At 44.0% G+C, this 13,666-nt stretch overlaps 1 pseudogene; it reads right to left on the reverse strand.

Annotated features, from left to right (window-relative positions):
• Positions 1-2,742: 2,742 nt before the first annotated feature.
• On the reverse strand, positions 2,743-11,971 carry LOC111139917 (annotated as a pseudogene).
• Positions 11,972-13,666: the final 1,695 nt, after the last annotated feature.

A 13,666-nucleotide genomic window follows, 5' to 3' on the forward strand; every position in this document is an offset into this window, starting at 1 on the left:
CTGGAAGAAATTATGCTGAGTGAAATAAGTCAAGCAGAGAGAGTCAATTATCATATGGTTTCACTTATTTGTGGAGCATAACAAATAGCATGGAGGACAAGGGGAGAATGAGAGGAGAAGGGAGTTGGGGGAAATTGGAAGGGGAGGTGAACCATGAGAGACTATGGACTCTGAAAAACAACCTGAGGGTTTTGAAGGGGTGGGGGGTGGGATGATGGGGGAACTAGGTGGTGGGTATTAGGGAGGGTACGTATTGCATGGAGCACTGGGTGTGGTACAAAAACAATGAATACTGTTATGCTGAAAAGAAATTTAAAAAATATTAAAAATTAAAAAAAAAATGCAGTTGAAACCAAGAAGAATCAGGAAAAGCTCTTTACGTCCTCAGCTGACTAAAGGAATTTAGGTAGAGCGCCTCCTCTGGGAAGAGAGCTGGCACCACAGACAACTACACTAGAACATGAACTAGGTGGGGCAGACAGGGAGGGTCTATTTGGTCAAGTCCTCTGTATCCCATTATCACTGAGTGGATCCCCACACATTTGTCTACCACACATTTACTCTCCTTCCTCTGTCTGTGAATCACATTTTTTTTTTGCATTAAATACTGGATACCTACCCCCCTTCTGTGTATTTCAGAAAAACATATATGCTTCATCTTGCCTGAGTGTCTTTGGAATTTCCATGTCTCTGTGGATTCCTATATGTATGCCATTACTTTTTATCTCTCCTATTAATCTGTCTCATGTCAATTTGATTTTTTGTCCAAATAGAAGGATCTTGAAATATACAAGACATTTCTTCTGACAGTAGTGAAGGAGACACAAGAGGAAGGAAGGGCTTATGTTTTTCCTGTATAAGTGTTTAGTATAGTTCATGCTCTCCCAACTCTGGAGTATGTGGACTTGGTCTCTGTCCCTCATCCAGTGTGCTCCTGGAACACCCGTGCTGTCCCAGGCAACAGCATAATCAGTGCATCACTCCTCTTTTCTAAAGGACATATCTCCCCACAGAGGAGTCTCTCCTACAGGAGCCTCCACAGAAGCTTTTCAATAAAAGAGGCTCAGAGACAAGGCCTGTGGGCCCAGGGCTTTTTATCTCACTTCCTTGTTGTCTGTGACACTGTAAGTAATGAATGTTGCTCTCATTGCCATGAACTGTATGTAGCACAGAAATATTCATCCTCATCTTCAGTCTGCAGCCCAGAGATGAGCAGAAGCCCTGCATTGGCTGAGGCATCTTTGGAGCCAGAGAAACAGCTGGGGACCCCAGGTCCCAACTCTGTATGTGGGTCTGAATAGTAGTACAGAAGATACTGGGGAGGGCTCCCTGGCTTCTGTTGGTACCAATCTATGTAATAGCTGCCAACACTGAAGCCACTGCTCAGGGTGCAGGTGAGTCTGGCTGTTGTTCCCAGACACGCAGAGAGAGAGAGGGTAACTGGGTCAGCACAGGCTGGGACAGGCAAACACAGATACTCATGGGTGATGGGGCATTTACACTGGGAGACTCTCAATCTCAGGGGCTGATTATATTTGGGAAACGTCCAGAAGTCAGATTTCGCAGAGGGAGGAACGGGAGGAAGAGAGGAGTCCAGGCCATGGTAGCACAGCTCCTGGTCCCCACAGTGGAACTGGGCTTTCTCAGGTTTGTCTTATCCTACATTCTGTCTCCAGGCAAAAGAGGATGCTCTTTATGTAAATTTGCACCCCTTACCATATTCTCTCAGACTCTACCTGATCTGTGATTCAGGAGACCTAAGGACAAGGAGTCTGAAGGCAGGTCCTGATGTGAATGCTCCACCCGGGGGGGGGGGCTGGAGGGAACATCTGTAGGACACCCAAAAGACCTTGCACAGGAACCTCTGCCATGTCCTGATGATGCTGGGCAGCAGAGTCTCATTAGGGAGCACAGGGGGCAGCTCAGCCTTTTCCCAATACTGAGGCCAAGGGGTTTCCCTAGCTGTGAGGGTACCCCTGCAGGGCTCAGAGAGATGCATGGCTCCCCCTACTGATGACATGTTTGCCTGCAGCAACCTCAGTGTCCTGAGGTTAATGTCCATACCTACACCAACAGCATTCAACAATGACCTGAGTGAGTATGTTAAGCACCCTGTGGGGTCTGATTTAAAGAACATGAATACAGTGTCTGTGATGTGAGAGGCTTCCATGATGGAGGGAATAGTCACCCAGAATTAAACATTCCTGTGAGTATGAGAATGTGTAGAGAACAGAAGCCATACAAAAGAGTGAGCTTATCCCACCCTCTGGGACAATTAGGGAGCTCCCAGAGGAGAAGCCTTTCAATTACGTCTCAAGTGAGAAGTAACTGTTTTCTGCACATGAAGGCATAGAAGAAAAAATCAAAACAGGATGAGAAGGGATGTGGTGATTTCACAGACTGGGAAACCATCTGGTGACAGTGTGCACAGGAAAACAGAAGAGTGGACACAGCAGGGCAGGACTGAAGAAACTATGTGTTTGGGGAAGAACAGCTGAAGCAGGAAAACAGGAAGTGGGAATGTAGGCAGCTCTGCTCACAGGACATGCTCAGGATTGTGGAACAGAAGGAACTCAGGGAGAGAAGGAGGAAGAGTACAGTGTGAACTGGGAGTTTCTGTTTTTACTAACTGGACAGATGGCACTGTTGTTTACTGTAGTGGAACATAGGATAATGAGATGTTTCTCTATTCATAAAGTAGTTGAAGATCTGGTAAACAAGTAGAAACACTGAATTCCAAGCTCAGAAATGGTGGACCCTGACCTCGAGTGGCAGCATGCAGTGACACATGGCTTGAGGCTGTTGTCCAGGCATGGTGAGCAGCTCCTGGTATGGATCTGGACATATAAGAGGGACAGACAATCATATAAAAGAATGGGCAGAAGATATGAACAGACACTTCTCCAATGAAGACATACAAATGGCTATCAGACACATGAAAAAATGTTCACCATCACTAGCCATCAGGGAGATTCAAATTAAAACCACATTGAGATACCACCTTACACCAGTTAGAATGGCCAAAATTAGCAAGGCAGGAAACAACATGTGTTGGAGAGGATGTGGAGAAAGGGGAACCCTCTTACATTGTTGGTGGGAATGCAAGTTTGTGCAGCCACTTTGGAAAACAGTGTGGAGATTCCTCAAGAAATTAAAAATAGAGCTTCCCTATGACCCTGCAATTGCACTACTGGGTATTTACCCCAAAGATACAGATGTACTGAAAAGAAGGGCCATCTGTACCCCAATGTTTATAGCTGCAATGGCCACAGTCGCCAAACTGTGGAAAGAACCAAGATGCCCTTCAACGGACGAATGGATAAGGAGGATGTGGTCCATATACACTATGGAGTATTATGCCTCCATCAGAAAGGATGAATACCCAACTTTTGTAGCAACATGGACAGACTGGAAGAGATTATGCTGAGTGAAATAAGTCAAGCAGAGAGAGTCAATTATCATATGGTTTCACTTATTTGTGGAGCATAACAAATAGCATGGAGGACAAGGGGAGATGGAGAGGAGAAGGGAATTGAGGGAAATTGGAGGGGGAGGTGAACCATGAGAGACTATGGACTCTGAAAAACAATCTGGGGGTTGTGAAGGGGCGGGGGGTGGGAGGTTGGGGGAACCGGATGGTGGGTATTAGAGAGGACATGGATTGTTTGGAGCACTGGGTGTGGTGCAAAAACAATGAATACTTTTATGCTGAAAATAAATTAAAAAAACAAAAAAGAGGGAAATAAACCTGGAACACAGCCCCGGGTACCATTCCCATGTACAGAATGGGTGAGAGGAGTCCTGGAAGCAGAGTCCCTCAGTCCAGTCTGGCTTCTTATTCAGTCCCTTTATCATTACTGCAGTGTTTGTGTTAGTGAAATCCTACCTTCTTCTCAGGCTCCCAAGTGGTGGTCTGGGAGTCAGTTTAGATGAGACTGGCACCTCTTAGTATTTCCTGTATAAGTGTTCCAAGGAAGGCTGAAAACAGTGAATATGTGGTTGGTGGTGATGTTTGTAGACCTTCATACCCCAGGGGAACCTTAGGAGGAGTCATCAGTGTGAAGCATCCAAGGTCCAGCTTAAGTGCCTGAGACAGTGGACATCATGAAGAAGTGAGGAAGGAGAAGACCTCAAAACTCTGACCCTGCCTGTAATTCCCCAGGACCTCCAGCCATGTGGAGGCAGAACTGCAGTCTCTCTCTCATCCCCTTCAGATTTTGGAGGGAGGAACACTGCATTCTGTTCACTGGTCCCCACCCCCACTTCCTCTTCCTGGTGTATGTAATGAGGAGTGGACTGGGTTAACTCAGATGAGCTCTGTGGCCCTGGGCCCAGATTCAGGCAGGGGATGCTTTAACGCTGCCATCACCCCATGGGCTCCATGGGACAAGTTCACAGTGGCCCTGGTGCCCCTTGACTGAGATGAGGGTATGGGAACCCAGAGAAGCGTCCCCCTCCTCCAGTGCTTTGGATTCCCTGCCCACTCTCCACAGAGGATGGGCCACAGCCAGGTCCTTCTTAGTCTGGAGGCTTATGGTTTCAAATGGCTCAGAATCCCCTGCTGTGTCTCTCACTGAGGACTGTCTCTTACTGTCTTCACTGCTCAAGTGCTGTCTTCACTACAGGAGTGAAGCAGCTTGCCAGCAGCATCCCTAATGCATGGAGCAAAAGGACAAAGGCCCCAGTGCCCCTTCCCCTCTGGATTCTCAGTATGGGAAAAAAGAAAATAGGTCTCTCTCTTTCTGTGTATCTCTGTCTCTGTCTCTCGTCCCCACATCCTTCTGTCAGCTGAGCCTCTGTCTACACTCCTGGTGGGGGAGGACACAGGCTTGCTCTTTCTCTACCCATGACCTTGGGGTGTAGCCCCAGGTATGCTGTGTAATTTCCAGGCCTTGTAAGTAATAAACCTTTATTTTTATGTTTCCTGTCTTGTTTCTGAAAGGTGTCTTGCAGTCATAATAAGAACCACAAGGGCAGGTCTAACACCGGTTATGGAGAGGATGAGACCTGCACAAAACATGAGCTTCTGTTCCAGGAGGGAGAATGCTGGCTTCCACCACCTGCAGCCATTGAATTCATTGTTCAGTTACAGTGTGTGGCCCATGAAACATCATATTACTGACCACTCACCCCATGGGACACAGATCCATCAACTGGAGTATAGGGCTCATGCATGCTTTCTTTTGTCTCTGGACTTAAAGTGTTCCCTCCTTTACAACGTCCCTCTGGTCAGCACCTTCTGGCCCACCCCTTCAGTAAGATGGGTTTATACCTCCGTAGAGCAGGAGATGGGATAATGTCACACTGTGCACTCCATCATGGACCCCAAAATTCCTAAATGACTTTACAGGCACTCAGTAAGGTGCTATCTCTGTGTTGTAGAGTTTACTGAGCTGTGACAACACAGCAGTGTGGTGTGCCTGCTATCACAGTGTCATTTACAAGAATGACACTGCCATCAATACAAGTACTGTGTTTCACACATTCACCCTCCTCCTCTTTCTCCATCTCCTATCCATTCCTGACCACATTACCACCTCTAGATTATTGCCTCTTCCAAAATGTAATATAATTGCAATTTTATGAAATATAGTATTTTTGATCTTCTTTCCTAAGTAGTATGCATTAACAATTAATTTATATTACTGTGACTTCAGAGGCCATTACTATTAAATTCTGACCAATATGCTAGAGTACAGATGCACAACCTACTGGGGGACATCTGTGTCAAGTCAACTTTTGGGGATTTAGTAAAAAGCTGCAATAAACATCCATGTGCAGAGGTTTGATTGCTATTGGGTTTGGTGATTAAAAATAAAGCTGTTATAAATACTCACATGCAAGATTCTATCTGGAGAGAAATGTTTTTATTTACCTTTTGTAATTTTAGGCTGAAATCCTTTATATATTCCTTACAAATACTGGAAAATAAATAAAACTAGTCCTCTCATTAAAGTTAAACAAATATTATTTAAAATGCAAATAGAACTAAGGAATTGATCAAGCAATGTGATCCCTGGGAGAGGGCACCACACCTCTCTTGACCCAGGCCCTCTTTATTGGTTGACTAGTTATCTCTTCCTCCTCCAGCCTCCAGCATCTCCCTTGACACCACTAGACCCTGATTCCTCCTTCTTTGAGAAGATCAATGACACAAAAACAAAATCCCTAAGTCTCAACACCCATCTTGGACTATTGGATTATTTAAAGTTGGACAAAAAACAATGTACTCTACTCCACTTATTTATGCCATCTTTTATATTTACACCTGAATTGTGACGATATTAAACTGTAAGTTTCTGACTATAAATTACTTCTCAAATTTGTGTTTTTTTATTTTGTGCATTTATATGCTCCATTACTGAAAAATTTTCAATTACATTTTTGCAAGTTATAGAAATTATTGAGTATTTATTCTACCTATTCAGAGCCAGAGATTCACAAAGTGTATCATTTTCCATTGCAGGAAGGTGCTTGGAATATTTGTTGCTATCTGAAATGGCACACAGTAAAGGAATCAGTAGGATGTGACATGTGACCAGAAAAAAGCCAGGGATATTGACCAGAGGATAATTCATGTCGAGTGGGAAGGGGACAATCTAAGCAAATCCTTAGGGAAGTTGCTTGTCAAGGACCATCAGTCCTCCCCTAGATTTCTGGGTCTGCCCCACCTATGAACTCCCTGTATGATGAAGGAACTCAATGAAGATGTTTGAGAAGACACATGGACATTTAACAGAATATTTGTTCCCTTGGAATGAGGCATCTTGTCTCTCTGTGGTAGTTGTTATTTCCATACATCTTCTCTACATACATGTCTCCTATCTACTAATGGTCTTGGACAAAAGCAGGTATGGGATGAAGGTGAGGACAAAAATAAGGAACAGATTCTCAGGAGGGATATAGAAGAATGTGGCCCGGGAAAAAACTCTACATGCAGCAGGTAATGTAAAGGGAAGCATTCCCTTGCAGAATCCGAAGTGAAGGTAGGATTTCCTCCCTCTCTTCTGAGAATGACAAGTATGATAGAGTGGGGAGAAATAAATCAATTACCCTGATAAGCAGGAGCTCAAATTCATGGGGATTCTCTGGGGAGGAGAAAAGTTAAAGTAAATGGTGGAAGGCAGGAGGAGCTTCTGAGTCAGAAAGAGAGGACCCCATTTGCCCATTTCACCATAGGTTCCCCATACAGAGCCCCTGCCTCTCCCCAGAGGAACTGTCTGAGGAACCTTAGAAATGTGGTAGAATGAATGGCTGAGGGCAAGAAGAAGCTGGATGGGTACAGAGGTCCTGTGGGAAGACTAATTCAGTTATAACTTCAGCCATTCTCAGCTCAGAGAAAGTCCTGCGAGCTCAAGCATCTGTTGTCTGTCACCCACATTGTGAGATCCAGTTTGGAAGATATCCACCTCCTCACTCCTCTCAGGATACCCTAAAGCTCTTCTTCCCATCAAAAGATCCCTCCCCCCCACCCCAGGGTCCCTGACATTTGGTCACAAAGACAGGGACTTCATGTTGTTGACCTTTCTGCTACTGCTACTCCTGCCTCCAGAGAGGGAGTAGGTGACAGTCCTGGAATCCCACATGGAGTGGGGCTAGATGGATGGCAACTCTAGCAGGGGAGGGAAGGGACTTCTCTTTGAGCTGCACATGGGTAACAGGTGGTGTTCTCACATGGATTGTATGTTGCAAATTAATGTGGATCCATGTAGGGAAAATGACAACAGATCATGGTGAGGGCCACAATGGAGTCTGGGGTTACAGAGTCTTGCTGACTTTTCCCCTTCACTCTTGAGAATAGAATCAATCATGCATATGGTGTTGCCATTCTCCATATCCAATCCCCACCTAATTCTGGGCGGGTGATGTTTCTAGTCTTAGGGTAATGAAAGATGATCAGGGCTCTCTGCTGACTGAGACAGGACATGAATCCATCCAGGTTCTTCATATGGTCGGAAGGGTTATGGTGTAGGAGAATCATACCTGGGTGGGGGTCGTTGTTCCCAGTCCCACTGGAGCAAGCTCCTGGCTGTAGAGGTGGATGGGCATTGGTGTCTACTCTCTTGTTAGGCACACAGAGCCCCCTTTTTGCCAAAGCAACACTACCTGTATTTATATTACACAGAGGGCACTAAAAGCAGGTAGCCAGCTTCTGATAATTTCTCTTTTTTTAAAGATTTTATTTATTTATTTGACAGACAGAGATCACAAGTAGGCAGAGAGGCAGGCAGAGAGAGAGGAGGAAGCAGGTTCCCTGCTGAGCAGAGAGCCTGATGCGGGGCTCGATCCCAGGACCCTGAGATCATGACCTGAGCTGAAGGCAGAGGCTTTAACCCACTGAGCCACCCAGGCGCCCTATGATAACTTCTCTTAACCTGCAGAAGGAAGTCTGGGTGTTGGGATCAGTGATTATCCAGATCTCTTCCCTTCTGTCCTACTTCATCCCCAAACCTATTCCTGCTATGTCTCCAGAAACATTAGTGGTTCCCACTGATATTAGGTCATGATTTTCATGCTGCATTTGGCATTCCCAATGTTCTGATCACAAATTCATGAATTACCTTTGTGTTAAATATTCACCAAATTATTCTATTTCAGATATGTGGGGTATTTACCACAGGATTGCTGATTAATGCTTCTAATGTATAATTGACCACAACAGAATCATCTCCTGTACCAGCTAATGGTCCAAATTAACCCATATTATCTTATTTTAGAGATTATGTCCTGAAAAAGTTGGTGATGGCCACATAGAGATGGAAAGTTTCAGAATGTCTTTTTAGTGATAGGGCAGAAATTCTCTAAGTGGCAACCACCTGAGTTACATTAATTATTGGAGTTGTTACCTGACAGTGGCTTTTGTCACAAACAGTGAGGACCTAGTGAGAGCCCAGGCAACACAAGCAGAGGACTTTGCCTCCCTTCTGAAGTGACCTGGACACAGTGTGAGCAAGTCATAATTGCCTCCCTTCTGAAGTGACCTGGACACAGTGTGAGCAGAGCATAATTGCCATATATGAGCCCCTGTCAGCTCATATATGGCAATTTTGGCCAGTTTCATCTCCAGCATGAAGACCCTAATTTAACAAATATCCTGAGTTCATTAAGGCATGTTTGGACCCTGAGAAGCACCTGGAATCCCAGAATGCTTTGCTTACTTGAGACTGAATGGAAACTCAGAAGCCATTAGGGAAAGTTCCCTGGCTTCTAGTGTTAAGAAAAGAACATTGTTTGCCACTAACTTTGGAAAAATCTGTGAGTTCCACTTAAATTCACTGTAAATCTAAAAGTTCTCTTAAAATTAAAGTCTATTTATTAAAAAAAAAAAGAAAGAATGCTGTGAAAGTCATATGGCAAAGGAAAAAACAAAGGGGACAATTGAGAGTTCTAGCAAGTTCAAAATAGTAAATAAAGACAAATAAGAAACACCGATTTCCCATAAAAATAAATGAAATAATAGAAAAAAAAGGAACAAAGAGGAATGTTAGATCTAATCGACCCATCAAACTCTTGTTTGTAGATGACAAAATAGATTAGTCAATTACTAACTTTTGAATGAAAGTAGATGATGCACATCTATACATAATAAGAAATGACGTGTGGACAAATGAAAATATTTTGCTGTTAACCTCTACTAATATTAGATGAAAAGTACACTTTCCTAGGAGGAAAAAAAAATGTTCCCTAGAAGGAAGTGAAAAAAAAGACCAATTTCTAAAGGAATTGTATTGTGGAATTATTCCACAAGAAGGGATAAGCTCCAATTAATTTTATAGGAAAAATATCAAGCAAGCCTTCATAGATAAGATGGATCCATTTATTGAGTTCATATTTATACATTTTTCAAAATATTGAAACATCCAGAAAATTAAATTATTGTAGAAAGCAGTTATAATGGTCATAACTACCCCTGATAGATATAATACAGAAAAAGAAAATTTCAGAATAATATTATGAATATTATGAAACGTTGCTGTAAATCTTCTGAATAAAATATCAACAAAGAGATTCCAATATCACATTAGTATACTATGCCCTAGGACTGATTTATTCCCAGTATACAAGTTCAGTTCCATAGTGATGGAATATAAACCTTTTATTAATAGATCAATAGATAAAATCATATTTTCTCAAAAGAACTTGAAAGAGCCTTTGACAAAATTTAAATGAATTTTTCATAAAAAACACTTAAAATAGAAATAGTAAAATACATCTCAATATGGTATCACATTCTTTTCCACACACATATATTTAATGTCCCAGCCAGGGCCTTAGATCATGGAGTGTATGGCAAGAATATTTCCACAAGATCAGGAACAGACGAATATGACCTTTAACTCCATTATTACTCACCTCATTCTGTAAGTAATTGACAATGCAATCATGCAAGAAAAATCACTGGTTGGGTTTTAGCATGGATGAGAATGGGAAGGTATTCATTCAAAAGATGCAAATACATAATTCAGGGTTAGATATTACAGTGCTGGTGCCATCCTGGCAGAAGAAATCTCCCCAACTTGTACAAGCAACAGGGATTCCTACTGATGACTGAGAGGATGGCATAGCTCCTGAATCTTCTATGAATAGGTAAATGAATTCTCAGAAGTCAGGACTGAGATGAGCACACAGGACCTATCACTCCCCATCCATTAACTTCAGTGCAGTCATTCTGTCTCCCAACCTGATGGGGGGTGTCCTTTCTGTGTGTTTTTGGACACATTGTCTAGGAAAGTGTCTGACTTTGAGGACAGAAGGGAAGGAGAAGCCCTGTCTGCCAGGTGATGCTCTTACATGCACCTGGCCCCATGATGGCAGCAGCAGGAACATCAGAAGCAGAAACCACAGGCTGAGCCTCAACAGCTGCTGGAGCTCCCCCTCCTGGCAGACAGGAAAGGGGTTTTACTCCTAATAGTCACAGGTCTGGGGCTCTGTGTGAGCCCTGAGAATATTGTCACAGGAGGGAATGTGAGGAATATCCCCATCCTCAGACCACGGCCCAATGATGATGATCAGGAAGCCAGAGTTGCCAGACATGGAGCCAGAGAAATGGCTCATTATCCCCACAGGGTGTAACCATTATAATAGGTGAGGATTTGGGGTTCCATTCATCGGAGCTGTTGGTACAAGGATACATATTGTACACCCCTGATGTGTCATGTCTCAGACAAGCCTGGATTCTGCATGCCTGTATCAGTCTTGATCTGTCATGAACTCATATCCTAGGGCAGCCTGCCTCTGGAACTGAGGAATGTCTGCTTAATTTGAGAAAACCATAGAATGTGGCCATGTAAAGGACAGGCTTTGGAAGATAGATTTAAGAGTATGGGTACAGATTTGTAGACAAAGTTCTCTAGAGTGTATCTCATACTCCAGCTTATACCAAGAAAACAAAGGAACCAGCTGACAGCCAAGAAGTAAGGGCTGCACAGGTAACTGCATTGCAGAGGGGACAGCAGGTTTTTGTCTCACTTCACCAAAGGCCCCACACACTGTTTGAGCACTGAAGCTACTGTCAGTGGACTGGCAGTAATAATCAGCCTCATCTTCAGCCTGAAGGCCACTGATGGTCAGGAGGCTGAGCTGCCTGACTTGGAACCAGAGAATTGATCAGGCACTCCAGGATTTCTGTTATTATCTTCATAGATGAGGAGAATGGGTACCTTTCCTGGGAGCTGTTGGTACCAGCTCACATAATATGTGTATTCCTCTTCATCATAATCCATGCTGATAGGGATTCCAGTGCAGGGGATGGTGACACTCTCACCCAGAGCCCCAGACACAGAGGGTGGCTGAGTCAGCACAGCCCAGGATCCTGGAAGGGGGAGAGACACATAGAGAGTGATGCTTGAGTCTGAAGACAAGAGGAGGAAGCAGGACCCCATGTGTCCTCCCAGGGCCTCTTCCCCTCTCCCCACATGTAGTCACCTGTGCACTGAATGAGGAGGGTGAGGAGTACAGGGGACCAGGCCATGGTGGAGGTCTTCACAGATCTTGCCTTCTGTGCCTCACAGCTGAGCAGACCTCCCCTAATCTCTCCCTTCCCCTCTTCATCCTCTGAGAGAGGGAGGGCTTGTCTATGCAAATGTGACCCCCAGCTCTCTGACACTTCATTGGACCTGAATCAGGCTCCTCTCCAGAGGATGTCAGGGTGGATGAGAAGGGGAAGGGCTCTGTGGGGCCATGGGGAAGGGAGGTCATAGCTCTGAGCCCTGAGCAGAAGGCACAGTAATAGTGAAGGTGGCAAGTCACAGCTCTCAGAAACTGGCCCTGATTGCCCCCGGTGTCAGATACAGACATATCTTTGTGTAAAATGGTGACCAGAGCCCATAAGATGTGACTCCCCACTGCTCTGATCACTGTCCCCTTCATTGGAGCTATATCAGTTGTCCCCTTATATGGCCTCCCATCTCATCAAGACAGACTTTATGCTCTACTCATACTCCTCAGGGTGATCTGCCCACAGTTTGCTCATCTGTTCTTGGGTCAGGACTGAGATGGTGTCTCTACACAAACTTCTCTAGATCAGGATCCAGTCCAGAACAGTTCCAGGACCCCAGGTATACATGATCCCTTCTGTGCATGATGCTGTGTCATTCCCCTAATGTAAGTCCTCCCTGGTTCCAAGCCCTCCTTCCTCTAAGGTTCCTCAGCTTTGAGTAGACAGGGAACAATTCTCTCCAGGTTGTGATTAGAATTTTTGTGTGCATTCCTAGAGGGTTACACACTGAACATATTTGTTACCTGTCACTGTTTACACCTGCTTGAAACAACAGTTCTCCACACACTGGGGCAGTGATTCCCTCCTAGGATCTATTCTCCCAGCACACATGCACAAGTCTGCATGAGCCCTGCCATGTGAAGCTGTGTGTGGGCCTGACCTCAGAACACAAGGAATAAATGCTAGAAGATCCAGGAGGGAAGGAGTGACACCTGCAGATGCTCTGGCTGGGACCCAGTCACAGAGCTTATGTGTCAGTCACACCTTAGCTTACAGTGTACTTAAAATGGATGTATGTTGTTTAAACAAAACTCATCTCATTAAGATTGATTTAAGGTCATGGCAACGACAAGGTGAAAATGCAGATAACAGTCCTGTGTATACTTTTCCAAATCTGTGCTTATTGTAGAGAGAATATGGGAAGAAAATGTGGTTTAAAAATGGATGGAAAAACAACGGGAAATGATGTCTTTTTATTTTTTTTAAAATTTTTATTGTGTTATGTTAGTCATCATAGAATACTTCATTAGTTTTTGATGTAGTGTTCCAAGATTCATTGTTTATGTATAACACTCAGTGCTCCGTGCAAAACATGCCCTTCTTAATATCCACCACAGGCTAATGCCTTCTGTTATTGGTTGAATAGGTTTTTGTAAATTTCTATCTGAATCATTTGATTTATTATTATTGCTAGTATTATTTTTTTCATTAGTTTTGTATCATGGATCTAGACTTGCAGTTAGAAAACCACGACATGGTGCCCAGTGGACTCCATGAAGGACCATTAGCTGTCTCACTAATAGAATTACCAAACACAGATAGACTTTCCAGGATGGAGACAATTTTAGGTCACACTTGTCTTGGGTGGGCACATCTCTGGTCCCTGTGTCTTGTGCCCAGCATGTTGAGGATAGAGTTATTGTTCATTCAGATACTCATCACTAGAGA

The sequence above is a fragment of the Enhydra lutris genome, unplaced genomic scaffold (genome assembly GCF_002288905.1).
Source record: "Enhydra lutris kenyoni isolate GAN:26980312 unplaced genomic scaffold, ASM228890v2 scaffoldscaffold124, whole genome shotgun sequence".
NCBI lineage: Eukaryota > Metazoa > Chordata > Mammalia > Carnivora > Mustelidae > Enhydra > Enhydra lutris.